Source organism: Podarcis pityusensis, assembly GCF_964106645.2.
Source record: "Podarcis pityusensis genome assembly, chromosome: 17".
NCBI lineage: Eukaryota > Metazoa > Chordata > Lepidosauria > Squamata > Lacertidae > Podarcis > Podarcis pityusensis.
This window is the reverse complement of record NC_138042.1, coordinates 19,589,106-19,616,912: the sequence shown is the minus strand read 5'-3', so window position 1 is coordinate 19,616,912 and position 27,807 is coordinate 19,589,106. Positions and strand designations below refer to the sequence as shown.

At 42.6% G+C, this 27,807-nt stretch overlaps 1 long non-coding RNA gene across 1 annotated transcript in view; it reads left to right on the top strand.

Annotated features, from left to right (window-relative positions):
- LOC308466826 overlaps positions 1-27,807 on the top strand; it is a 149,005-nt gene that overhangs the window by 70,026 nt on the left and 51,172 nt on the right. The gene's annotated exons all lie outside the window — the stretch shown is intronic.

Sequence of the window (27,807 nt, the reverse complement as noted above, 5' to 3'; positions counted from 1 at the left end):
AGGAGCTCAGCAGGGAGACTATTGTGGGGGTGCCACCCCATCAGAATTTTGTGCCCAGGGCCACTGCCCCCCTGGCAAAGGGTCCAAATTCTGGAATTTGAAAGCATAACCCTAAAGCTGTCATTGCTTGGTAATGCACAGCAGGCAGCCCCTTATGCTAAAATATCACAGCTCTGTAGAATGTAATAGCAGACCCTCAAAGAGTCCCTATTTTTTCAGGGACAGTCTCGGATTTACAGAAACCATCCTGGTTTCTGATTTGATCCTGGAACATCCCTCATTTCCTTAGGACGTCACTATTTTCATCAGGCAAATGTTGTAGCATATGGTAGGACATCCCTATTTTCATCAGAGAAACGTTGGAGGGTATGGAGTTATGCGACCCCCTAGCCAAGGAGATAAGTAGCTATATAGCCTTTAGAAGACATCTGAAGGCAGCTCTGCATAGGGAAGTTTGTTTTAATCTTTAATGTTTTATTATGTTTTAAATATGTTGGAAGTCACCCAGAGTGGCTGGGGCAACCCAGTCAGATGAGCTGGATATAAGGAATAAAATTATTATTATTATTATTATTATTATTATTATTATTATTATTACTATTATTATTGATGTCTCTATTTTCAGCCGAAAAGTGCTGAAAGGTATGTAATAGCCACCTCTTGTTCTATCAAGAGGACCACAGCCTTAATTAGCAACATTCTTGTCCTAGAAATATATATTAAAAAGAAAAGAAAATTGTCCAGTAGCACCTGAGAGACCAACTAAGTTTGCTCTTGGTATAAGCTTTCGTGTACATGCACACTTCTTCAGATACACACCGAAGAAGTGTGCATGCACACGAAAGCTCATAATGGAAGGATTTTTTCTTAGATTCATTATGGAAGCTAGAGAAGAAAACAGGGAGAGGAAGCTGAGTTTCCACTGATATGTACAGGTTGCCCACAGACACCTGGTTGTTCACTGTGAGAAAAGGATGCTGAACTCAATGGGCCATGGTCATGAGCCAGCCATGCTCTTCCTATTTTCTTAATAATAATAATTTTATTATTTTTATGCTGCCCATCTGACTGGGTTGCCCCAGCCACCCTGGGCAGCTCCCAACAAAATATCTAAAACGCAATAAAACCGCAAACATTTAAAAACTTCCCTGTATAGGACTGCCTTCAGATGTCTTCTGAAAGTCATGTTGTTGTTGTTGTTTAGTCGTTTAGTCGTGCCCGACTCTTCGTGACCCCATGGACCAGAGCATGCCAGGCACTCCTGTCTTCCACTGCCTCCCACAGTTTGGTCAAACTCATGCTGGTAGTTTCGAGAACACTATCCAACCATCTCGTCCTCTGTCGTCCCCTTCTCCTTGTGCCCTCCATCTTTCCCAACATCAGGGTCTTTTCCAGGGAGTCTTCTCTTCTCATGAGGTGGCCAAAGTATTGGAGCCTCAGCTTCAGGATCTGTCCTTCCAGTGAGCACTCAGGGCTGATTTCCTTAAGAATGGATAGGTTTGATCTTCTTGCAGTCTATGGGACTCTCAAGAGTCTCCTCCAGCACCAGAATTCAAAAACATCAATTCTTCGGCGAACAGCCTTCTTTATGGTCCAGCTCTCATTTCCATGCATCACTACTGGGAAAACCATAGCTTTAACTCTACGGACCTTTGTTGGCAAGGTGATGTCTCTGCTTTTTAAGATGCTGTCATATAGCTGTTTAAATGTTTTACATCAGCATGCTTGGAGAAAGCTCGAGGCTTACAACCAAACTTTTATACACCAATCGGGGGGAACTCCCAAACAGCCCAGTGAGTAAGCAAATGCATTCAGAAACCACATATGTTTTGTGTCAGTTGGGGAAGAAAAATGGAGAAATCACTAAACCAAACCAAACGAAACCCAACCAAAGACCAGAAAGTACGCCACACACAACTGACTGTTTGTCAGCTGTGCAAAGCTGCTTTGATTGAGTTTGGAAGGTTGCGCCAGTAGACAAGCTAACACAACATTGCCAAGTAGTCAGAAGTGACATTACCTGAGGAAAATTTTATGATGACTGGTCTCCCTTCATTTCTTTCATTTATTCCTTGCCAGAAGAACCTAGATCATTTTCACTTTTCTCTTTTTTTTGGAGATGTATATGTTATTATCAACTTTATCTCAATACTCTGTGTTATAAGAAAAAGCTGCTCCTCTTCCCTTATGGGGTATCCAAGAGCCCGCATAGAGTCCTTAAGTAGGTTCCCTATCAGTAGGAGAAAATAACAGAGGCCAACCAGAGTATATGGAGAAGTAAAGCGGCTAGTAAGCCTAATCTTTATTAACTGTTGCAACAGGGTTCCCTGCTCACCACACGCAGGAGGGAGGAGAGAATCCAGAACAATGGTGCACAAGCTCTTATATAGACTTTTGAAACTGCCCACCCTGTAGCCCAATACCCCCCCCAAACATCATACATACATCACAGAAGGAGGCGGTCTACAGCAGAAATCCTGTTTGCCAGGATACCTGATAATGGTCACTGATTGCTTTAGCTGGGCAGCCTGGCCATTCTTTTGTGATGGTAAATACTTTTAGTTCCTGAATCCAGGTCACAGGCTCACTCTATTCATACACAAATACACCCTTAAGACAGGATTTGTAAGCAAAGAGACAATGGGGAGGTTTTCCCTATTTTCCTCTCTACTGCAGAGGTATATTTGAGGTCACTGAGAGAGTCAAAATGGCTTCAGGATTGTTCTCCTGTACTATTTCAGACACATGGTTTATATACTTATGTATGTGTTTGCCTTGTAAATTTATGAACATTTAAATTACATATTTGGCACCTTAAATTCTCACAACACTCTGGAATTTCTTCATTTAGATATCATGTCATTGTCTTCAATAAGGTTGCTGTTAACTTCGTAAGTCTGCTGTTGAAAATTGATCCTGTATGTTTGGCATTTATTGATATATTCCTTCCGAAGTGTGTCATAAAGATGCACAGTTCACCAATGTATTTTGTTTGTTTTTATGTGATCTTTAGAATGTTTCAACTGTTTAATATCAGTTTGCTAGTTTTAGTGTTTTAGTATCAATATTAAAAAGTGCCCCACACATTTCACAACTCTGAGCCATGTCATCAACTGAGACAGATCTTCACTGAATTAGCAGTCACAGAAAATCACATGGAAACTGTTGCAGGAATTTATGTATAGGTTGGGGGGGGGTTGCCCCTCCAGCAGGTATCATGCACACATAGCTGTCAACTTACAGATTTGAAAATAAGGGACTAGCAGCCTTGAAAATAAGGGACCAGCAGCCAAAATAAGGGACCTGCAGCCTCACCTGTTCCAGGCACTCCAGTCTTCCTGTCCTCCTGCAGTCTGGTCAAACTCATGCTGGTAGCTTCGAGAACACTGTCCAACCAACTTTGTAACCAGAGGTTCAACTGAATAGAATCTGAATCACATGCACCACAAGGCCTATGCAGCCTCAACTTAAGATGGCTCCCCGGCCTGGCTTGGCACTGCAAAGTTTGCAGCAGCACGTGCAACAAAATGGTGTCCCGCATTCAAAAACCCCCTCAACTTGCATTAACTAGCCACACACACACAGCCTCCCCCCCTCACCACGAGATCGCCAGTCACCCACCATTTTAGTCAACCAGCTCCTTTCTTTTCCCCCATAAGACAATCAAAGGATCCTCCAAAACAAATTCAAAAGCCCCCCCTCCCACGAGATCTCCTTTCCTTTTCCCCCACCATGTGCCCCCGCTCCAGACAGACCTTTTCGCCGGCAAGGGTGAGTAGGCCGTCGATGACGTATCCATTCGATTCCGATCCGAGCACTCAGCACAGGTATGTTCAACTTCTGAGCCCCTCTGAGCCAAAGGAAGAAAGCCCAGCCAGCAGCCAAACGAAGCCTCAAGGAAAACCACTGTCACCTCTCCACTGGGAAGTGCTGAGCAAAGGCGAGTCCCCAGGCAACGCAGCCAATTTGATCAGCACAAGGCATGCAAGCTCTCCCCCCCCCCCGTCATTCTTAGACTTCTTATTGGGTGAGCAACACAGCCAAGCAACACAGTTGGAGCCTCCCTCCTCCCTGACCGGCAGGGAGGGAGGGAGAGGAGCTGCTTTCTTTGAAATTTAAGGGACATCATTTAAGGGACATTTAAGGGACATCCATCAATAAGGGACAGCAGCGGGACATGACACTGGAATAAGGGACTGTCCCTTCAAATAAGGGACACTTGACAGCTATGCATGCACATGCAGCCCACTACCAAAACCAGCACACTCACTTTTGTGACTTTGTGATTTATCCCCACAAAACACTTCATCACAGTTTCTTCCTATCTATTCAAAGGGCCTTTGCTGCACGATACCAAATGTAAGAATTCACTGATAAATGTATCTATGTAGTGGCTCACTGGAAAACTTCAGAAATTCATATAGACATGTGAGCTCAGCTACTCAGCAGCCCCTCTGCCTGAGTGATAATCCCTGGCATCCTGATACCTGAGTGCCAGACAGGTAGCCATTCCAGAAATAACAAACTCAGATGAAGACAAAAGGGTGTTATTAACTTGGCTGGGAAGCAGGGAAATGTAAATATCTTTTTTGTTACACTTGATGGGTGTTTGGTGGAGGGCAAGGAGAACCATGGGGCAGGCCACCAGACCTCCCCTTTCATGATGTAACCATGATGTATGAGTGATGTAGTTTTGGGGGGGTGTAACATGGGGATTATCACCTAATAAAAGTTTGAGTTCTCTTTTGTACGGGGCTTCCATCTTGTTCCACCTTGTGGCAGGTGGGAGTCCTGTCGCAACAGTCTTCAATAAAGACCAAGCCTACTGGCTGCTGTTTTGCTCTGGTATTCCTGGCTGGTGTCCTTGTTTTTTGTCCAAGGGAGGCCTCAGATTTCTCCATTAACAAAATTAAGCCCTCCTACAGGGGATGGGGGTCGGTCAAGGTTTTGAAAATGGTATAGGTGCAATTTATTCAGAACAAAAGGCTAAATTAGTTGTGAACAATGTAGTGACGGAAGAATTTAAGATAGAGAAAGGAACATGACAAGGTTGCCCAATCTCTCCATTGCTTTTATATCGGTCCTGGAAGTTCTTTTAAATATAATTAGGACGGACCAAACAGTTAAAGGTATACAAGTTGGAGCAAAACAGTACAAACTGAAAGCATTTGCCAATGATCTGGTACTGACATTACAGGAGCCAGAATCTAGTACCAAAAGAGTACTGGAACTGATCCAAGAATTTGGACAAGTAGCGCGATTTAAGTTGAATAAGATGAAAACTAAAGTTTTAGAGAAAAATTTAACAGTGACGGAGAGAGAAAGGTTTCAGAAGGAGACAGGATTAACATTGGTTAAGAAAGTGAAATACCTAGGGGTTAACATGACTGCTAAAAATGTGAATCTGTTTAAGGATAACTATGAAAAATGTTGGACGGAAGTGAAAAAGGATCTAGAAATATGGTCAAATCTGAAGTTATCATTGCTAGGCCGAATTGCTGCGATAAAGATGAATGTATTGCCAAGGATGTTGTTTTTGTTTCAAACATTGCAAATACTAGATAAAATGGAGTGTTTCAAGAAGTGGCAGAGAGATATCTCTAGATTTGTCTGGCAGGGCAAGAAACCTCGAATAAAATTTAAGATATTAACTGACGCTAAGGAAAGAGGTGGATTTGCCTTGCCAGACTTAAAACTTTATTATGAATCAGCCGCTTTTTGCTGGCTGAGAGAATGGATGCTTCTTGAGAACACTGATGTGTTGGACTTAGAAGGTTTTAATAATGTCTTTGGGTGGCATGCATATCTATGGTATGATAAGGTCAAAGCACATAAAGCGTTTAAAAACCATATTATCAGAAAAGCACTGTTTAATGTTTGGATAAGATATAAGGATTTGCTTGAGAATAAAACCCCAAGATGGCTGTCACCAATGGAAGCGAAGGCTCAGAAAAAGCTCAATATGGAGGCTAAATGGCCGAAATATTGGGAAATTTTGGAACAAGAGGGAGACAGATTAAAACTGCAGAGTTTTGAAAAATTAAAAAATAGAGTGCGAGATTGGCTTCATTATTATCAGATAATGGAGGCATATAATTTGGATTAAAAAATTGGCTTCCAGATGGAAAAATCAAAATTGGAAACAGAACTGTTAGACCCCAAAACTAAGAATTTGTCAAGAATGTATAATTTGCTGTTGAAATGGAATACTCAGGATGAAACGGTGAAATCTGTTATGATTAGATGGGCACAAGATGTTGGACATAACATAATGATGGCTGACTGGGAACAGTTATGGACCACAGGTATGAAGTTCACGGCACGTAATGCCTTAAGAGAGAATATAATGAAAATGATATACAGGTGGTACATGACACCAGTCAAGCTTGCGAAAATTTATCACTTGCCCGATAATAAATGCTGGAAATGTAAAGAGACGGAAGGTACATTCTTTCACCTTTGGTGGACATGCCCAAGGATTAAGGCTTTCTGGGAGATGATCTATAATGAAATGAAAAAGGTATTTAAATATACCTTTCTGAAGAAACCAGAGGCCTTTCTCCTGGGCATGGTCAGCCAATTGGTGCCAAAGAAGGACAGAACTTTCTTTATGTATGCCACAACAGCAGCAAGAATACTTATTGCAAAGTATTGGAAGACACAAGATCTACCCACTCTGGAAGAATGGCAGATGAGGGACTTCCGGGACGCCGCGGCCACGGGAAGGAGCGCGAGGCAACTCGTCTGAGGAGCCTCGAACAGCGTGGGGGTCTTAGAGGGGTCACGAAGGCTCCGTGAACCCCTAAACCACAGGTGGAATATCCTGTTGGCCATAACACCCAGCAAGGCTGCGTGTGCTCGCCTGTGTTGCCGGCGTTTAACAAGGCTGGAGCCGCAGCGAGAAGGGGAAATATCAGACTCCATGCTGTGAAGCCTCAGGCTCCGAGTGAAAGCGGCGGACCTCCGACAACAGAGGAAAAGCTGGGAAATAGTTCTAAAGCTTTGATGAAAGCAGAGGAGGGAGAACACTGGAAAACAATCAAACAATCAAAGTAAAAGCAAAAGGAATGTTGAATGAAGTACCCAGCGGAGAAGTAATTAAAGACAAAAGAAGGAGGAATTCACTACTGGCGGTAAGAATGATAAAGGAGTAAAGCGAAAAGCTGGCAGACGTGAATGAAAGAGCAAGAAAGTAACCGCTAGCGAGGGGAAGGAATATCCTCGGTAATAAAGTACATTTTATAAAGTACAAAGTACAAAGAGTTGGAAGCAAGGTAATATTGAGTTTTCTTTTTTTTGATTGAGAGACTCTTTACCGGGTTTGAGAGGAGGAAAGGAGGTTTCTGGGGCATTTGGTTGATGCTTTAACTGACAGGTTTTTTGAGGACGTTATTGTTAACAACAACTTTTTTTGTTTGAAGTGGGTGGAAGAAAGCCTGGGTCTTCCCCAGACCTTAATGCTGGTTTTATGTTAGTGACTTCCCTATGGGTATAAAAAAGGGAGGAGGAAGCCATTTCGAGACTTAACTTGGCTTTGTTACCCGCCATTTCATCTTGTCCTTGATCTACTACGCCTCTGCATGTATTTGAGATTTAAAGGGATATGCGCCAAAAGCCAAATAGGAGAATTTAAACCAGCATAAAGAACACTTCCTGAAGAACCTCCAAGTCTCCAGTAAAGGAAAATTTTTGGTGACGCCAGACCTCTATAATACCACCCTCTAAGAGGACAAAGACTGTAAAAGGTAAAGATTGTAAAACTTTGTGTATAGCCTGATGTGTGATGACTAATATCTGCTATTATACCCCAACGCCAGACCCGGTAACTTATTAACCCATTAGAGACCATCGGTGATCCTGTGCCTCATCCCTTTTTGAACAACATTAGTGTGGTGGACCCCAAGACCTTTTAAGCCTACAAAATGACAAACGGTGCAAAAAAAGGCGTGGCAACACCAGCGGAAAGGAGGTCGTCGAGGCAAGAGGATGCTAAGGAAAGTAAAGAAATTAAAGACTATAGCAGTCTGATGGCCGAAATAAGGAAAGAATTTAAAAATAATGAACAATATATTGAGAGAAAATTACTTGAGGTACAGGACACTTTGGATAAGAAATTGGAGGGAGTGGTGGGGGAATTGACAGGAAAAGTTAAAGATTTATCAGTAAGAACTAAGGTTTTGGAAGATTCAATGAAAAAGGTGCAAAAAGATACGAAAACTAGCAAGAAGGAGGTGGATAGAATTAGAGTAGAAGTTAAAGAGATAGAAAGAGTGCAGGAAGAGCTGTTGGACAATATGGCTATGACGCAAATGAGACAAAATCAAACCAACCTAAAACTGAGGGGTGTACCAGAGACCCCAAATGAGAATATTAGATCTAAAATGATAAAAGAGCTGGCAACTTGGTTAAATAAGAGCGAGGAGGAGATAAACTGTCATTTAGTAAATGTTTTTCGAATAAGACCAAAATTAGACAGAGCCAGAAAGAAAAAGTTGCCAGGTGATGTAATTGTCATGTTCAACACTTTGGAAATAAGAAATGAAATACTGCAACAGAACCACATAAAAAGGTTATATATTGGAGGAAGCCCAATTATTATCTTTAGAGAAATTCCTTCGAGATTTCTTCGAAGGAGAGAGCCATACAAAAAATTAACAAACCAATTGAAGAAGAATGGGATATTGTATAGATGGGAGTTTCCCGAAGGCGTTTCATTCTACTTTAAGGAAAAAAGGTTTAAATTAAGCACCAGTATTGAACTTCAAAAATTTGCGAGGAGATACGAGAAGGACCTGGGAAAAGTTGAAGGGGAGGTGGAAAGGGAGGAACGACAGAGAGACGAGGAGGGTGAAGGGAGTGAAGAAGAAGAAAAAGAGGAGAGCTTAACAGGAGAAGGAGAAGAACAAGAGGAGGAAAGCAAGGAACAGTAGTCTCTATTTAATCTAGTTAAATTAGCTAGAATAGTTTAATAGATGGCTTTAAAAACAATAAGCTGGAATGTAAACGGTTTGAATAATAAAAATAAGAGGAACCAGATTGCACATGTATTGTTGAAAAAGAATTGGGATTTAATTTGTCTTCAAGAAACGCATGTTATAGGAAAACACAAGAGAGTATTAAGTAATAAGAGATTGGGACTGGACTTTGTGACCTCCGACAAGGTTAAGAAAAGAGGGGTAGTAATTTATATAAAGGAAAAATATGACCCGCAATTACTGTACAAAGATGAACATGGGAGAATAGTGGTGGTACAGATGGTGTTTCATGGAGAAAAAATAGTTGTGGTTGGAATATACGCCCCGAATGAGAAAAAATCAGCTTTCTTTTTGGAATTAGATAATATACTAATGGAATGGATGGACCAGAAAATGATATTGATGGGAGATTTTAATGGGGTGGTGACGCCGAATATGGATAGATTAACAAAAAGACAAGATGGGAAAAAAGGTAAACTACCACGATCTTTCTTCGACATGGTAAATAATTTGGGATTGACGGATGTCTGGAGGTTTAAAAACCCTACTGCAAAACAATTCACTTTTTTTTCAAATCCGAATCAGAGCTGGGGGAGGATAGACAGTATTTGGGTCTCGAGGGAATTGGTACAGAATTTAATTAAGTCTGAAATTTGGCCCCGAACTTTATCTGATCATAGTGCGGTTTCCATGGAGTTAAAAGGTAGAGAGGTCAAAACAGCCAGATGGAGAATGAATGAATATTTATTTAATGATCAAAGGATAGTAAATAAGGCTATAGAAACAATTGAAGAATACTTTAGGTGGAATTTAAATGGAGAAACTTCCATAGAGACGGTGTGGGACGCAGGAAAAGCGGTCATGAGGGGTTTTTTGATTCAGAAAAATACCCAACTAAGAAAAGAAAAAGAAAAAAAGAAAGAGCAGATTTTAACACAGATTATGGAAAATGAAAGAAAATTAACTGTTAACCCTAGTGAAGAAAGTTTAAAACAGAACTTAAAAATACTACAAGCTAAATTTGCTACAATAATTAACCAAGAGATAGAGTGGAAAATTAAGAGGATGAATCAAAAGAACTTTGAGTCCGCAAATAAGATAGGGAAATATCTAGCGTGGCAGTTGAGAGAAAGGAAGAAGTTGAGTACGATCAGTAAAATAAAAGAAGGAGATATGATTATGGAAGAACCAAAAGAAATAAAAAGAATATTCCAAAGATATTATAAGGATTTGTACAAAAGAGGAGAGGAAACAGAACAAGAAATAGATCAATTTCTGCAAAAACACCATCTGGAACAAATTGTAGAAGATGAAAGAGCAGCACTAGAGGAGAAAATAACACAGGAAGAGATAAAAAAGGCTATTAAAAAGATGAAAGCTGAGAAGGCGCCGGGACCGGACGGCCTTCCGGCCAAATATTATAAAATATTAATTAACCAAATATCACCAGTGCTGGGAGAGGTTATGAACAATATATTGAGAGAAGGAAAGATACCTAATACCTGGAAGGAAGCCTATGTTACATTGATCCCTAAAAAAGAGGTGGACACTATGGAAGTAAAGAACTATAGGCCAATCTCATTATTAAACAATGATTATAAGCTATTTGCAGACATAATGGCGGAAAGATTAAAGAAGGTCTTGATTAATAAAATTCACGGTGATCAAACAGGATTTCTTCCAGGGAGACAATTACGGGATAACGTAAGGAATTTGATTGACATTATTGAATACCTGGACATGAAAATAGACAGAAAAGCCGCACTGGTTTTCATAGACGCCGAAAAGGCATTTGACAATGTTTCCTGGAACTTCCTAAAGAAGGTTTTGGAAAGGATGGGAATTGGCGAAAAATTTAGAAGAGGCATAGAAGCAATATACAAAGAACAGAAAGCAAAGCTGGTGATAAATAATAATACAACAGAATACTTTAACATTTATAAAGGGACCAGACAAGGTTGCCCCCTGTCCCCCTTATTATTTATTGTAATTTTGGAAGTACTTAATAAGAGACTGAGGGAGGCAACAGAAGTGAAAGGAATTAGAGTAGGAAAGAAGGAATTCAAAATTAAAGCCTTTGCCGACGATATTGTTCTGACTTTGGAAGATCCACAAGATAGTGTAAAAGAAGCATTACAAAAAATTGAGGAATTTGGAGAGGTGGCAGGTTTTAAGGTAAACAAGAATAAAACTAAAATGCTGGTTAAAAATCTAACTAAGGAAGAAACGAAAGATCTAGAACAAAAAGTGGAAATCATGGTGGTGAAAAAAGTGAAATATTTGGGAGTGTGGATCACGGCAAAAAACATAAACCTATATAAAGATAATTACGAAGTTACATGGAAAAAAATAAAGAAAGATCTGGAAATATGGGGGAGGATGAAATTTTCCTTTTTAGGGAAGATAGCAGTGGTTAAAATGAACGTTTTGCCGAGGATGTTGTTTTTATTTCAAACTCTTCCAGTTATTAAAGGTTTAAAACAATGTAAAGAATGGCAGAGAACCCTGATGAAATTCATCTGGCAGGGGAAAAGACCAAGGATTAAACTGAAAATACTAACTGATAAAAAGGAAAGAGGAGGTTTTGCTCTCCCAGATCTGAGCCTATATTATGAAGCAGCGTGCCTACTTTGGCTAAAAGATTGGATAAAATTGGAGAACAGAGACCTACTAGATTTAGAAGGTTTCAATAATCGGTATGGGTGGCACGCATATCTCTGGTACGAGAAGGTGAAAGTCCACAGGGCTTTCTTAAACCATATTTTCAGGGGACCAATATATCAGGTCTGGGAAAGAAATAAGAACCTTCTCGAAAGAAAAACACCATGGTGGATTTCACCAGTAGAGGTCTTAACAATAAAAAAAAACAACATGGAAGGGAAGACAGCCACCTACGAAGATTTGGTAAGAAAATCAGAACAAGGGCTTAAACTTAAACCGTATGAGGAAATAAAGGATCAATTCACCGGTTGGCTACAATATCATCAGGTGAATGATATGTTAAAACAAGATAAAAGAAAAATGGGCTTTGAGGACAAGAAATCAAAATTCAATATAGAAATAATAGAAGGCAAAAACAAAACATTGTCTAAATTATATGACATATTACTGGAATGGCATACAAAAGACGAGGAAGTCAAAGAGGCAATGATTAAATGGGCAATTGACTTCGGTTATAACATCGAGTTTGAAAAGTGGTTGAAATTGTGGAATAGAGATATTAAATTTACGGCCTGTACGAGTTTGAGAGAAAATGTTTGGAAAATGCTCTATAGATGGTATCTTACGCCGGCAAAATTGGCTAAAATCTATAGATCAGAAAATAAGACATGCTGGAAATGTGGTGAAGTGGAGGGAGACCTCTACCATATGTGGTGGCAATGCAACAAGGTGAAGGTTTTTTGGGAAGCAATTTATAATGAACTTAAAAAAGTTTTTAAATATACTTTCCCCAAGAGACCTGAGGCCTTTTTGCTGGGAATAATGGGTAAGGAAATAAAAAATGAAGATAAAAAAATATTTCTCTATGCCACCACAGCCGCAAGAATTATGCTGGCACAAAACTGGAAAATAGAAACTATTCCTAACATAAGTGACTGGCAGGTCAAAATGATCAACTATGCCGAGCTAGATAGATTAACAGGCAGAATACGAGACCAAGACGACCAGAAATTTCAAAAAAATTGGAGTAAATTTTGGAATTATATTGGAACGGATATATAGGAGGAACTGGCGGTATTAGAAAAACTTTATCAGCTAATAACTATAAACTTTAATAAACTAATTACGCAATCCGAGATTTATTTGATACTTACCAAAAGGGTGAAGGGAAGTCAAAGGCTAAGGAGAGCCTAATGGTTATATTATTATTTTTTGTATGATTGTATGTTTCCTTTTTGTATAGTATGAATAATTTATGTTAAAATGTTTATTTTTGTATTTGTTAGTTCTTTTTTCTTTTTTTTTTTTTTTGTACAAATTCTGAATAAAAATTTACTTGCAAAAAAAAAAAAAAAAAAAAGGAAGAATGGCAGATGAAGGTGATAGACTATATGGAACTGGCGGAAATGACTGGCAGAATCCGAGACCAGGGAGAAGAGTCGGTGGAGGAAGATTGGAAGAAATTTAAAGACTATTTACAGAAACATTGTAAAATTAATGAATGTTAGAATGATGTTGGAATGAATCTATGTGATTTTAGCAAAAATGTATCAAAGATTTAAGAAAAATAGACTGTCAATTGGTGGAAAGAGGGAAAGTAAACTTATATTAAGATCAAGATAAATTTTCAGGATAAGAATTTTGAAGAGAGGGAAAGGATTTGCTGAAATGGATAATTGACTTAGAATACAAAAAAGGGAGGTGTGAGGAGGTCAGGGAAATAAGCATATGAAAGATAAGTTATGGGAAGGCTCGATTTGTCTTTTTTTTATGTTGTTTTTAAGTGTTCTTATTTTCCTGTTTTTTATTGTGATGTGTTGTTTTGCTATTGTTTAATTTGGTGCTTTTTCTGTTTTCTTTTGCCTTTTTGTAAATTTAAAACCTTAATACAGTGGTGCCTCGCAAGACGAAATTAATCCGTTCCGCGAGAGTCTTCGTCTAGCAGTTTTTTCGTCTTGCGAAGCAACCCTATTAGCGGCTTAACGGATTAGCGCTATTAGCGGTTTAGCGGCTATTAAAGGCTTAAAGGTTTAGGGGATTAGCTGCTAAAAGGCTATTAAAGGCTATTAAAGTCTTAGCAGATTAGATAAAGGGGGGGGAAAGCGAAAAAAAAATCTCAAGACTTGCAAGACATTTTCGTCTTGCGAAGCAAGCCCATAGGGAAATTCGTCCTGCGAAGCAACTCAAAAACGGAAAACCCTTTCGTCTAGCGGGTTTTCCGTCTTGCGAGGCATTCGTCTTGCGGGGCACCACTGTAAATACTATTTAAAAAAACAAAAACAAAATTAAGCCCTCCCACAAGGGGGGGGGGAGAGAGAGATCCATTTTGATTTGAAAAGCATTGCACAGAAGAGTTATGGTTCACATAACAAAATCAGAGGCAGAGTCATATGCCTGAGGGATTAAGTACGGGTGCCAGGCTGAGCTTCCTAAAATAAGTGACTCCATTTTTTGTGTGACCTTCCGTGAGGATAATAAAGCCATTTACACACAGTCTATATTCATTGTCCCTTATACTGATTACTCTTTCAATACAGAACTAATCTTCAAGGCCACAAACAGCAGCTGCCATTCTTCAAAGAAGAGATAGCATGAGGTTCTCAAAGGACAAGAGGGCACTTTAGGCTCATGTCACCTTCAGCATTTATTCGATGAAAATAGGGGTGTCCAGTGCTATTTTTCTGAAACGCATTGTGAACACCTCCCTCATTCTCTCAGAATGGCAATGACGCTCACCTGAGAGGTGCTGGAACTGAGTTATGGTGAGTTTCAGCAGAAAAAAAGCCCTGGGGACATCTCCTCCAACATTTCTCAGATGAAAATAGGAATATCTACCATACTCCTGTGATAAGAATTTTAAGGTCTTAGATATATATTAAATGTTCATAAATGTACCAACCAAGCACATGTCTGAAGCAGCACAGGAAAACAGCGATGAAGCCATTTTGGCTCTCAAACTGACCAAATGTTTTCTCTGCAAGGTCAAAGGAAAATGGAAAAGCCTCCCCATTGTCTTTTCCTTCACAAATCCTGTCTTAAGGGTATGTCTGTGTTTGAATAGGGTGTGAGCCTGTGACCTGGCACAGGAACTAAGCATTTATCATTACAAAAGACTGGCCAGGCTCCCCAGGCAATCCAGTCAAGTGACCATTAAACAGGTAACCTGGCAGACAGGAGATAAACAACACACTCAGATTTCTGCTGTAGACCGCCCTTTCTGTGATGTAGGTATGATGTGTTTGGGTGGTGGTCTTGAGCTACACCCCTTCTGTGATGTCTGTATGTTGTTTCTGGGGGTGGTCTTGGACTTCAGGGAGGGAATTTAAAATGTCTATATAAGGGCAGGCGCATTTTTGTTCTGGGTTCCTCCTCCCTCCTGCATGTGGTGAGTGAGGACCCTGTTGCAACAGATCAATAAAGATCAGGCTTACTAGCTGCTTTGCTTCTCAATATTCTCTGGTTGGCCTCTGTTATTTTCTCCTACCAATAGGGAACCTATGTAAGGACTCTACATGGGCTCTTGGATACCCCATAAGGGAAAAGGACAGATTTTTGTTTACAACACTCCCCAACATTTCTCTGATGAAAATAGGGACATTCTAAGGAATCAGAAACCGGGATGACTTCTGTAAATCCAGGACTGTCCCTGGAAAATAGGGATGCTTGGAGCGTGTCTCTAAAGGCTCATTCTGGGTGACCTCAGTGGTTGTACTATCGACAGACTTACCTAGCTAACTCTATCCCTATGGAAAAGCACAGGCAAAATATTTTCCTGTATATTTAGAAGACAGTGACATGATATCTAAATGAAGGAAATCCAGAGTATTGAGATAAAGTTGATAATAACATATACAGTGGTACTGCGGGTTACAGACGCTTCAGGTTACAGGCGCTTCAGGTTACAGACTCCACTAACCCAGAAATAGTACCTCGGGTTAAGAACTTAGCTTCAGGATGAGAACAGAAATCGCGTGGTGGCAGCGGGAGGCCCCATTAGCTAAAGTCGTGCTTCAGGTTAAGAACAGTTTCAGGTTAAGAATGGACCTCCAGAACGAATTAAGTTCTTAACCCGAGGTACCACTGTACCTCTCCAAAAAGAAAAGTGAACAGAGAGTGATCTAGGTTCTTCTGGTATGGAATTAATGATACATTTATCAACCCTGCATGAAAGGTCAGTGTTTCACTCACTGCACAGGAGTCAGCAGTTTACCCAGTGTGAACCCAGATTTCCTTGGTGGAGGTCCAGTAAAGGCACGACTCTCAAAATATTTCCAGGTGCCCAACAAATAGAGGAGACAGCCTGCATGAGATTGGTGTGCTTGCCTCTATGCTAATACGTTCCTGGGTGCAACAGCAGAAAGCAATAGCTACTTCAGAACTGATTATCCTGCAAAATCTCACTTTCAGAACAGGGAATATGTGGATAAGGCCTTGTGAACAACCCTCCAAAGCCAATGGGAGATTGAGCAAGGTTCTCCTTGCTTACAATTTGTGATGGATGTTAGGAAGAAAGTAAATTACCCCTAACGAGCAAATGTCACTGATTTGGTCACAGAAGTTGACTTTTCTTGGTGTAGAACAGGCATCCCCAAACTTGGCCCTCCAGAAGTTTTGGGACTTCATCCCTTCATTCCTATCATCCCTGACCACTGGTTCTGTTAGGGATGATGGGAGTTGTAGTCCTAAAACATCTGGAGGGCCGAGTTTGGGGATGCCTGGTGTAGAATTTGGGAGAGCTTGGTGAAAAAGTTTGGATTTCAAGATGACTCTCTCTCCCTCCAACCATGAAACTCTTCACCTGTTGAGATCTTCAGTGGGCCCTCTTCCTACTGTATACACAACAATGAGGGGCCAAAAACAGTTGAAGAGAAAAATAATTGCACCAAAAGATCTGGCAGATTTCAGTGTGCAACGCAGCACAGCTTGCACCCCAGAGCCAGAGGGGCTGCATCAAGAACCTCTGCCAGCTTCTTCACCTCTTCTTTAAAACAGTCAGCTCACACCTGGCTGAGTTCAGAAGGGTCCCCGTGTGAGGAAACCTCTGCACTCTGAGCGCCGCACCCGACGCTCATTGTGCTAGATAATATAAATAGTCATCAAAATGTTTCTGCAGAGTTGAACCATGGGTGAGCGGTTCGCATTGCGTTTCCTCAGGCAAAAGCACTCATGCTTACGGCATTAGTTAAAAATAATGAGAAATATGTTGGCAAACAGGGCAACTGTTAGGCAGAAATGTAGACCACGAGGAAAGAGCAGATGTCTCTGGCAGGACAAAGGAGAGAGAGACCTTAGACTCTTCCCCTGTGCCTTAATTTAGCAGTGTTCTTTAGAGACTGCCCAGAGAGGCAACAAATTGATCCTTGTAAGGACCTACAAGCAGGCAGTCTGCGTATCTTTATTACTGTATGACTTGGCTTTGCTCGGTTACACTTCTCTGTTTGCATACCCTTCCCCTGCTCGCACACCTTGTTTTTACTGCTATGATGATTTAACATTTAACACTCCCAAGTGTTTTACAAATGAGTATCTAGTGCCAGGTATTCATGTGTAAGGTAAAAGGACCCCTGATCATTAGGTCCAGTCGTGACCGACTCTGGGGTTGCAGCGCTCATCTTGCTTTATTGGCCAAGGGAGCCGGCGTACAGCTTCCGGGTCATGTGGCCAGCACGACTAAGCCGCTTCTGGCGAACCAGAGCAGCGCACGGAAATGCCGTTTACCTTCCTACCAGAGCGGTACCTATTTATCTACTTGCTCTTTGATGTGCTTTTGAACTGCTAGGTGGGCAGGAGCAGGGACCAAGCAAGGGGAGCTCACCCCGTCCTGGGGATTCGTACCGCCGACCTTCTGATTGGCACATTGGTGCTGCTGCTTGTGCTGCTCCCACAAACGCTTTGCGGCATTCCGGACCCCCGTTCGCATCCAGAAGCGAACATAACTAGCGACGGCACTTCTGCGCACACGCACATCGCAACTCGAATGCCCTCAACATGAAGCATATTCAATCGGAGGTATGACTGTACTGCCAATCTTAAAGAAGCTCTACCTGAAACCAATGCTTTGTGATAGCTATCAACCAGTTGTAAATACCCTGGTTTTTTGGGGGGAGGGTTAGGGTCTTGGTTGCCCTCCTCTGCACACGTTCCAGCTTGTTGGGGAAAAAGAAATGTTTTTCAACATTTGGTATGATGCAGGGCCAACCAGAGGGAAGGAAGCAGACCTGTGGCTCCAGGTCCATTTAAAGGGGACTTCAGGTAGGGAGAGAATATATTTCCACTCCTTGTACAGTCTGTACTTATATAACTGTATTCCCTTGTTGCGGAGTCTATAAAAAGCATGGAGAAGGGGGCAGGGAACCAACTAGGAAGTGGGGGGAAAGAATGGAGCCTCTGTGGTTTCACTAATGCCATCAGGTTTGTTTTATCAAAAGGCAGGTTTAAAGGTGCATAGGTCATGCACATAGCTCCTGCTAGATGCATAGCCCCTTTGGGTATGCATGAAAGAGGAATGCACGGTCTGAGCAGGAGCGTTTGGTTTTCCCATGCGAAAAGAGGTTCCGCTCCCTCTGCTCTTTGCTACAGAGAAAGTAGGTTAAAAGACTGTTCGGGTTGTGCAGTTGAGCATTCGGGAAAAGCAAGGCATTGCAAAAGCTACGGTGTGTGCAGTCCAGTTATTGGGCTGTCTTGTTTCTCCTCTCTCCCTGCAACATTCCTCGTCTTTCTCACTTCCTTGACAGTCTCTCCAAGCTAGGAGTTCTCTTTTAAAAGCCTTTAAAAAAAAATTAACATACCTTTGGTTAAAAAAAAGGCAAGCTGGATTTTTAAGTGCTTATTGCTCTGTTTAAAATGCAATGTTGCCTGTAATAATGTAGATCAGCACCTGTTTGTATGCTGCTGTTCTGAGTTTATTTAGAATACAAAAATATTGATTTTAAAGTATTTTTCAGATAGAGGCCGCCGGATGCTTTGGGGAAACTCTGGAATTGTCACCAGAAAAGAAGAAACACATCTCTGACAAAAAAGAGGATACCAAGTTGCACAAAACTGGTACATACTAATATACATGTGTAGATAGACATTTGGAAATATTTGCTATAATCTAAATAAAAATTCTGACCAAACTGCGGGAGGCAGTGGAAGACAGAAGTGCCTGGCGTGCTCTGGTCCATGGGGTCATGAAGAGTCGGACACGACTAAACAACAACAACAAAATAAAAATACATTTCACCATAATGGGATGAATCCTGACCTGGTGAGCAGTGCACCCGCTTAATCTGTTGTCTAGGTGCTAAGTGTCGATGGGCAAATTCAAGGCCCTTTTTTGCTCAATCCTTAGGGTTTAAAAAATGTTCTAACTGGGGTGGGACCAGAGAGCCATTCAAATGGAACAGGGATTGGCGCCTGTGACCCTCTAAATCAGCCTTTCTCAACCTGTGGGTCCCCAGATGTTGTTGGACTACAACTCCCATCACCCCTAACTAGCAAGGCCAGAGCTCAGGGATGATGGGAGTTGTAGTCCAACAACTTCTGGGGACCCACAGGTTGAGAACCGCTGCTCTAGATGGACTCCAACCTCCCATCAGCCCTAGTCAGTGTGGTCAATGGTCAGGTAAGATGGAAAATAAAATAAAAATCTAATCAGGTTCAAAGCCAAAGGTATCAGAACAGCTGGGGTTTTTAAAGGATTGGAGAACACAAAATGTGTGCCATACCTGAGAGCTCCTACTCCATAAATGAATACCAGTTGGAGGCACAGCTTTGCTCTACAGTTCCCTTAGACTAGCATTTAATCCAGCCCTACTCTGCTCATTTTTGAAGCGACCCGACAAATCTGCGGGAATCATAAAAGGTAGAGGAAAGCAGAATTGCAGCAGAAGTGGCTCCCTGCCCAACCTACAACCTACAGCTGTGCTTCTTTTCAGAAATATGAATGCCTGAAGTGGGGCAGTAAGGGCTGTGCATCCATGTGTTCAGTACGAAATCGGAAGGAGTCTCTGTCAATACAACTGTGTGCTCTGAGGGTTCTCTCCTCCATGATCAGGAACTTGAACCCAGGGGTGAAACTAGGCTTTATTTCACCTGGGTCAAAGACCCAGTTTGACAAAAAAACAAAAACAAAACCCATGTGTTATGTACTGAAGTTCTCACCCTGGGCCAGCAGGGGGATACTGTAGATAGCTTTCACTCAGGTCCACATATGCAAATAAGGGATTGAAAGTGTTCAGTGACTAGAAAGTTACAGAAAGTGGTTACTGTTGCGTTGTAGTGGAGCTCTATATAAGCAGGCTGGCTGAACCCTTCAGCTCAGTTCTGTTCTGGCCTGAGAATAAATAAGAGCCGTTTGAAGAATCGCTGTGTCGTCTGATATGTTCACCCACAACTTAACACCATGTGCATTTGTGTACATATACACACAGGCTGGGAGCCTCAGCTAGCCCCGTCCCCTAGTTATGACACTGCCCTAACCCTTTCCTTACCATGTAAAAGGTAAAGGTAACGGACCCCTGGATAGTTAAGTCCAGTCGAAGGCAACTATGGGGTTGCAACGCTCATCTCGCTTTCAGGCCGAGGGAGCCGGCGTTTGTCCACAGACAGCTTTCCAGGTCATGTGGCTGGCAGGACTAAACTGCTTCTGGTGCAACAAGACACTGTGACGGAAGCCAGAGCGCACGGAAATGCTGTTTACCTTCCCGCCACAGCAGTACCTGTTTATTTACTTGCACTGGTGTGCGTTCAAAGTGCTAGGTTGGTAGGAGCTGGGACTGAACAACAGGAGCTCACCCCATCGTGGGGATTCCAACCGCTGACCTTCTGATCTGTATGCCCAAGAGGCTCAGTGGTTTAGACCACAGCGCCACAAGGCGAAAGGGTAGACAGTGTGTTTCCTCCAGATGTTGTCAGCCTTCAGCTCCCATCAGCCCCAGTCTGCATGGTCAGGGATTATGGAAGCTGTGGCCTTATAGCATCTGGAGAGCATCACACTGCCTGCCCTTGAAACACACAGAAGTTGCACACACAGGCTTGTCCATGCCAGGCACAGTGCTTTTCTCAGGATTCCTGATCCTGCGCATAAAGCCTATGAACATCATTTGCACACAGGAACTTCCATGCACGGGTCAGGGGCAAGATGTACTGTCACAAATCCAATTTTCCCCAAACCACACACACACACACACACACACACACACACACGTGTTCACTCTTCCTGTATTTCTCATGTGGCTTTTAAAGGTTCAAGGATCCATCACACACACTTTGAATTCATGCAGTATTCTAACGCTTCCATTCTCTGTCTTAAGAAAAGAGGAAGAAAAACAGACAGTAGATTATTAAGCAACTCTATTTTTTTTTTTTTATTTTGCAGATTGCCTGCAACGAAATTGCTTGGATAGATCCTTAAAATGGGGGGGGGGGGAGTGATTCCCTAAGCAAAGATTTGCATATCCCAGCTCCTTCCTCTGGTGTATATATTGTTTCACGCAGAGGGACTGGAGCATTCTCAGCCAAGTTAATAACAGAGGCAACAAGATTCATGTGACATGTAGCTGCTCTGAAAACAGACCTCACGCATGCAAGGAAACACTGCAACCTTGGGGAATTTCCAGTTAAAGACTGAAGCGCCGTATGTAGGCCATTTCCCCCAAGTGGTTGTGGCTATAGACTTATCTCTCAGAATACTGCATGAACCTACTTTGTATCGGGCATCATGGAAAAGCCCTGGAGGGGAGCTGCCGGCAACAGACGTGTCATGGCAACCTATCTGCCTTTTCGTCCCTTTCCTTATTAACTTCGCAAGCCTCAAAGGCATTCCGTTGGGTCCGAGTTCCTGTTAGTGACACTCTGAGCAGTCTGAAATCCAGGTGCGTCCCAGGACATAAACCCTAAAGGGGGTGGAAGGTGTTGGGGTTATATTACACAGATGTCGTGGAACGGGGGGCAAGTCAGGTAAGACCTCAGACTCGGAAGAGCTGGAGGTGGATAGACGACGAGGAATGTAGTTGGGTGACAGGTCTGACTCGGCCTAAGAACCTAAGAAATGTCCAGCTCAATCAGGCCAAAGGATCATCTACTCCCACATCCTCTTCTCAATATTTATTTTATTTATTGAATTTATATACAGTGGACGCTCGGGTTGCGAATGTGATCTGTGTGGGATGTACGTTTGCAACCGGCGGCGGCGCATCTGCGTATGTGCGGGCTGCGATTCGGTGCTTCTGCGCATGCGCAAAGTGTGATTTAGTGCTTCTGCGCAAGTGCGACCCCCGAAACCCGGAAATACCCGTTCCAGTACTTCCGGGTTTCGGCAGGTCTGTAACCCGAAAAAACGCAACCTGAACCATCTGTAACCCGAGGTATGACTGTACCGCCCTATACCCGGGGGTCTCAGAGCAGTTTACAGAATAAAATCAAGATATAAAACCACATAATAAAAATAAAAACAACAAGTCAATACCCCCCCCCCAAAAAACGCATTTTACAAGGGCACAGGATGTCAATCTGGTCAACCAAAGGCCTGGTTAAAAAGGAATGTTTTTGCCTGGTGCCTAAAGGTGTATAATGAAGGCGCCAGGCGAACTTCCCTTGGGAGAACATTCCACAGATGGGAAGCCACTGCAGAAAAGGCCCCGTTCTCGCGTTGCCAGCCCCTGAACCTCTCAAGGATGAGACACATGAAGGAGGATCTCAGAAGATGATCTCAGGGTATAGGTAGGTTCATATGGAAAGAGGCGGTCCTTGAGGTATTGCAGCCCTGAGCCATTTAAGGCTTTATAGGTCAGAACCAGCACTTTGAATTGGGCTCGGAAACTAATTGGTAGCCAGCCAGATGCCTATGGGAAGCCCACAAGTACAACCTGAGTGTATGCAATTTCCAGCATACAGGTGGGGACCGTCTGAAATGGTGGTTCTGTTCTTGGGCCCCCCCAAACATTGGTAGAGTGCATATAAGCACACCCTACCCCTTTCTGCCCTTGCCCCATTCTGCTCTGTTCTGCTCCCCATTCCACTCCTTGATCTGCCTTCTTCTGGGTCCAAAAGGACCTGCGTGTCAGTGATTTCACATCCATTCAATGCACCTAAAATGGTTGCCACCTGGTTGGGGATAATTCAGATGGAAATTCCCAGGTGTAAAAAAAAAAAGTTATTTATGTATGCTACTACTGTGGCCTGTGTTTTGTTAGCCCCAAAATAGAAAACGAGCGAGGTTCCAACTAAATTAGAATGGCAACTTAAGCTGATGGAATATGCCCAGCTTGCAGACTTAGCATATAAAATAAGAGAACCAGAAGAAGATTGGTTTAAAGAAGATTGGAAAATGTTTATTGAATATATGGGGGGAAATTGTGTACACCTGAAAACGTTGGCAGCATTAAGATAAATTCAACAGTGTGAATAAGTTTTGATGGATGTAGCAATGGAATACTGAACTGAATGGTTTAGTTTACCTAAAATATGCAGGAATTTATGATATGCAAAATGAACCATGGAAAGAGAAGGAGGGAAGTCATTGATATTTTAAGAATATTTAAGGATATTGATATTTTAAGGATATTTTAAGGATTGATATTTTAAGTCATTGATATTTTAAGGATGTTTAGTATTCTAAAATGGAAAACAAAAATAAAATAAAATAAATAAAATAAAATAAAAAAGGTTGCCACCTGTACTGGCTCCATCAGTGAAGGTAGACAGTGTATTGCAGTTTCAAATGTACCTTCTCTCATGGCGGATTATTCTGTAAGAATCAAGTACGAATATGTTCTAATAAAAGCATAAAAAAGAAGATTGGGATTGGTGATAAGTGCTTAAGTAGATGGAACAGGTGACTATTACTCTGAGAGCTGGGCTGCCCAAGAAGCTTTCTTGTCATTATGATGAAATTGAGTTGCTGTTTTTTCCTGGGTTGAACCACTCCAAGTTGCATTTGGAGGACTGCATGATTGGGTCCTCCTCTTGACAAATTGATTGCGGGGTGGGGGTGGGGGGAGAAAAAAACCGCCTGGCACACAGGAAAAAAATAGCACCAAGAACAGTTCCAGCACAGCCACCTCTGTAACATGCAAAGTCCGCTGTGTGCAGGAAATTTATTTTCATGGCTAAGCATTCAATAGGGACACGGGTGGCACTGTGGGTTAAACCACAGAGCCTAGGACTTGCCAATCAGAAGGTTGGCGGTTCGAATCCCCGCAACGGGGTGAGCTCCCATTGCTCGGTCCCTGCTCCTGCCAACCTAGCAGTTCGAAAGCACGTCAAAGTGCAAGTAGATAAATAGGTACTGCTCCAGCGGGAAGGTAAACGGCATTTCCGTGCGCTGCTCTGGTTCACCAGAAGTGGCTTAGTGACGCTGGCCACATGACCCGGAAGCTGTATGCCAGATCCTTTGGCTAATAAAGCGAGATGAGCGCCGCAACCCCAGAGTCGGTCACGACTGGACCTAATGGTCAGGGGTCCCTTTACCTTTACCTTTAAGCATTCAATGCACGAGAGTCAGACGATGAACAAATGTATCATGTGTTTATACAGACAATCACATGGAAAGATGGCTAGAAGCCAGAGTAAGTGATGTGTCCATGTTCTAAATTAGCATCTCTGCTGTAGTATTCTATATATGGAAGGAGTGAAGACAATCACTTCTCTGCCTCCTTGAAGAGCCAGATTTGTTCTTTTCATCTGGCTACTGCCCCTGCCAAGTCTTTGACTTAGTTCATTGACAGAGGAAGGAACTGAGTCTCTGGTGCTTATCTGCCTTTCACTATAAACGTTGTTTGGGGGAAAGATCAAAGGTGCATCACTTGGTGAGAAGGAAGCGATGAGTGCTGAAAGTGAGATAAAGAGGGAGGGGGAAGGAGAGAGTAAGAAACTTGCCTGGTCTCAGATGAACAACAAAATATGCCTATGGGGCTCAGCAGCAGAGCAAGCCGATCGGGCGCCTGGGGCATAGCTGTCAAGCGTCCCTTATTTGGCAGGACAGTCCCTTATCCCAGCGCCATGTCCCACTGCTGTCCCTTATTGATGATGTCCCTTAAATTTCCTGGGTTTCAAAGGAAGCAGCTCCTTTCCCTCCCTCCCTGCCGGCCAGGGAGGAGGGAGGCTCCAGCTGTGTTGCTTGGCTGCATTGCTCACCCAATAAGGAGTCTAAGAACGACTGGGGGGGTGGAGCTTGCATGTCTTGTGCTGATCAAATCGGCCGCATTGCCTGGGGACTCACCTTTGCTCAGCGCTTCCCAGCGAAGAGGTGACGGTGATTTTCCTTTCTGAATCCCCTTTGCCGGGTTGCTGTGCTGTGGGAACCACCGCTTGAGGCTTCGTTTGGCTGCTGGTTGACTAAAATCCCTTATTTTGGCTGCTGATCCCTTATTTACGAGGCTCCTGGTCCCTTATTTTCAAATCTGTAAGTTGACAGCTATGGCCTAGGTTGGTGTGCATGCCCTGCGCCGCCCAGGGGCGGGGCCAGCCGCCTGCAGGGGCGGGGCCAACAGGGGCAGGACGCTCCGTGGGACCTCTGAGGAGTCTGCCTGCCTCCTCTTACTCAGCCATCTTGAGGGGGAGGCGATGGGCAGACTGTTTGGGGCAGCGTGGAGCCTGCAGGCGCCCAAGCCACTGCGTCACTCCCAGGAGAGATGTGTGGCTTGGACGCGCTGCAGGCCCCATGGCGAGTGCTGTCCGCCATTTTGTCACCCCCCTCAGTGGTGACACTTGGGGTGACCCGCCCCCCTTTCCTCCACCCCCGACAGGGTGCTACCAGACAGGCACAACCATTCATTTCTTTCATGATAATGTCCTGTGTCTTGGTTGTCTTTAAAAAGAAAACCATCAGCATTGAGAACCTTGGTAGCCCAAATTTCTGCGCCAAGAAAAGCTGGATCCTATACGCCAGTGGTTCCCAAAAACATTTTTATTTTTTGGCCCATGAATCTTTTTGAAATATACTCAGAGTTCAGCAGTGATTTCATACTCTTTATTGCAGCCTGTAAAACAGTGATTCAATTTTCCCCAAAACCTCAGGCCTTTATATACACAATGAGTCCTGTCTGATTGGCTGATTCTGCTTCCCTCCTGGAGCCTGATGGGTCTTCTCCTGCAAGCCAATCAGTTGTTACATTCTACGATCCTACCAGCTTAATAGGCTGATTAACTTCCTCCTGGAGCCTGATTGGTCTTCTCCTGCAAGCCAATCTGTTGTTGCATTCTAGGATCCTACCTGCCTATTGTTCTAGGATCCAAGCTTAGAATATAACACTTTTCAAAATTGTTGAGGGTTTGCCCCAAGGTAAAAGACTTCTGGGAAAGGATTTATAATGAATTGAAAAAAGTGTTGAAAAACACATTTATTAAGAAACCAGAAGCCTTTTTACTTGGTATAGTGGGGGGGGGGGGTTGAAATCCCCAAAAAGGATGTTACTTTTTTCTGTATGCCACAACAGCTGCGAGAATATTGTTAGCGAAGAATTGGAAGAAACAAGATTTACCAACTACTGAAGAATGGCAGATGAAGATGATGGACTATATGGAACTTGCCGAATTGACTGGGAGACTCTGAGATCAGAGAGAAGAGACAGTGGAAGAAGACTGGAAGAAGTTTAAGGAATATTTGGAAAAATATGCTAATATTTAAATCTTAGAATAGCTTTGGAAGTTGATATAGGCTGTAGGGTTAGAAGTAGAAGGTAGGATATTTTAAAATAGTATTATTTGTAAGTCATAAAATGTGAAGTTATTTTAAGTGTGATTTAAAAAAAAGATGGTTAGAAATTATGATATATGTAAACTGCTAAAGATGAAGTAAAATGAAAATCAGATAGGTGGGACTTGGGGAAGCCCACTTAACAATGTTTAGAAAAATAAGGATATGACAAGAATTTGTTTGTATTGTTTGTCTTTTCTGTTTGTTTTTTATTTGTGTTATAAAATGAATTTTTTTTTTGAAAAAACAAAAAAAATTGTTGAGGGTTTTGGGATGGACTACCTAATGGACAATGGCTTGCAAAAATGTGCATATCAAAAGTGCAACAAATCTCCCTAAGGAAAATGGCAAATGATTCGGAGATGTGAACTGCAGTTAAAATGGGGGGAAAGGAAAAACAAGAGAAGCTGAAATGGAAAGATTTGCTCATCCCTAGAATGGCTGTTATGTTGATTGCTTTCCCCTCCTTCAGCACATCATTGTTTGGCAAAAAGCTGGGTTTTACTTTTCAAGGAACGAATTTGCTAATCAAAGCCTCTTCTGAAAAAGTATTAGATCCTTTTAAAAATTTTCTGCAAAGCACAAATGCAAACAGTGATAGGCAGAGCAGTGCAGTGACAAGGCTTCTTTTGCCCGGCTGCAAAAATGGAAGATTACTTGCCTTTCCTCAGAAAGCTGCTCAGCTGGGCTATGGAGCCGGAGAACGAATTGGGGTCAACTCACACCCCACTGTCAGGGCAACAAAGCAGCTGCTAAAACAGTGTGGGGCAGCATTATGCAACAGTTCCAGGCCAGACCCTGAACACCTTGGGCCCTGGCTTAATGGAGCCTTCTGGGGAGAATTTCGGGAGACAGAATGTAATTACCAGACCTGGCATTTGTAACTGTGTAATCCTATTCTTTCATAAACTGTCATGGAATCATCCGTGGCCAAAGGAAAGATTGATTGTTCTCTCTGCAGTCTGTAACACATGTATCTACAGCGTTTTTTAAGCTGTGGGTGGAGGGAGAAGGTAATGAGGACCTTTGGCATGATTCAGACAGAGTTAAGCCCTTTTAATTCCTGTTGATTTCGCTGGGAGAGATACAAGCATACGCTTAATTAAACAAAGCTCTGGCCACATCAGCCTGCCTGAGACTGCAGACATGGGAGTCATTGTTTGCGTAGGGCTACCATCTGCCCTACTTTACAGAGGAGAAGACAGTCCTCTGTTTGACGGCCTGGCTAGTCGGAGTTCCCCATTCCAAGGATTATTCTGTGGGTGAAAACAGCAGCTGCCACTGAAAGTGTGCCTCATCCCAGCCACCATTTTTGTGGTGTCACCAATTCCCCGCCCTTAATGCTCCTTGGAGCAAAGCGTTTGAGGTGGAGGGGAAAACAGTGGTCATGAGCTGCTTGGAGTTCTAGTGAGTTTCTCTCTGAAAACTGCCTTTCCCAAGATGGTGCTGAAATCTTCCAAACTTCACAGCTGGAGACTGGAACCATGAAAT